Source organism: Dendronephthya gigantea, unplaced genomic scaffold (genome assembly GCF_004324835.1).
Source record: "Dendronephthya gigantea isolate DGI-Jeju-01 unplaced genomic scaffold, DenGig_1.0 001012F, whole genome shotgun sequence".
NCBI classification, from domain to species: Eukaryota; Metazoa; Cnidaria; class Anthozoa; order Malacalcyonacea; family Nephtheidae; genus Dendronephthya; species Dendronephthya gigantea.
This window is the reverse complement of record NW_021164022.1, coordinates 1-1,060: the sequence shown is the minus strand read 5'-3', so window position 1 is coordinate 1,060 and position 1,060 is coordinate 1. Positions and strand designations below refer to the sequence as shown.

At 44.7% G+C, this 1,060-nt stretch overlaps 1 pseudogene; it reads left to right on the top strand.

Moving 5' to 3' along the window:
- The first annotated feature begins 404 nt into the window (after positions 1-404).
- Positions 405-987, top strand: LOC114544881 (annotated as a pseudogene).
- Positions 988-1,060: the final 73 nt, after the last annotated feature.

Here is a 1,060-nt window from a genome sequence, read left to right as displayed (position 1 = left end):
TTTAATTATGGGTAGACTGGAAGATAATCTTATAGGTTCCTCATACTGTTCTTCCTCTACTATAGTTTCTTCTATTATAGTTTCTTCCTTAATAGTAGGTAATCGTTGCAATGGTGGTTGCTGTTCAATATTTGGTCCTTGCCTATTAATAGGTCTATAATCTTTATTTATTTTAACTGAATATCCTACCTGAAAACTACCTTCGGTTTTTAAATCTTTATGACCTAGACTTAATCCTACCTTACATGCAGCATGTTTCTCTATATTCTTATTTAATCTCGTTTTTGATTTTTTTGCTCCCATGTTTACAACGTGAGGTTTTAATCATTTTGAAATAATATATTACACATACTCTTCTTAAGTAAGGATTCCTGGAAATTCTATTCATTTATAAACCACTCATAATGAAGAGAGGATATCCCTATTCGCACGGTAATCTCAATTTTGGATATGAATATGAATATAGACCTAAAAGTGCAAAAGGAGGTACTGGTGAGCGCGGCGAGATTGGACCTGAAGGACCTAAAGGAGATACAGGACCTAAAGGAGATACAGGTCGTGTGGGACCTGCAGGTCCACCAGGACGAAAAGGAGATCAGGGCCCTCAAGGGGTAAAAGGTGATCGAGGAGATACAGGACCTCGAGGACCGCGAGGGCTGCAAGGACTAAAGGGCGATCAAGGAGCACGAGGGTTACAAGGATTACAAGGCGACCAGGGCGTACAAGGACCCGTTGGACAGCAAGGACCGCAAGGAGTCCCTGGTACAACAGCTGCAAAAGGTGATAAAGGTGACAAAGGCGATCAAGGACCTCCTGGACCTCAGGGATCCCAGGGACTTCAAGGATCAAAAGGTGCAAAAGGGGATCAAGGTCTGCAAGGACCTCCCGGACCTCGAGGACAAGACGGTGCTATAGGCTCTCAAGGTCTTCGCGGTATTAAGGGAGATCCCGGCGCAAAAGGGGATCGGGGTCCTCCCGGTCAAAAAGGTGATAAGGGCGATAAAGGGGATAAAGGCGATAGGGGATCCATTGGGGCTCAAGGACCGCGCGGTGGTGATGG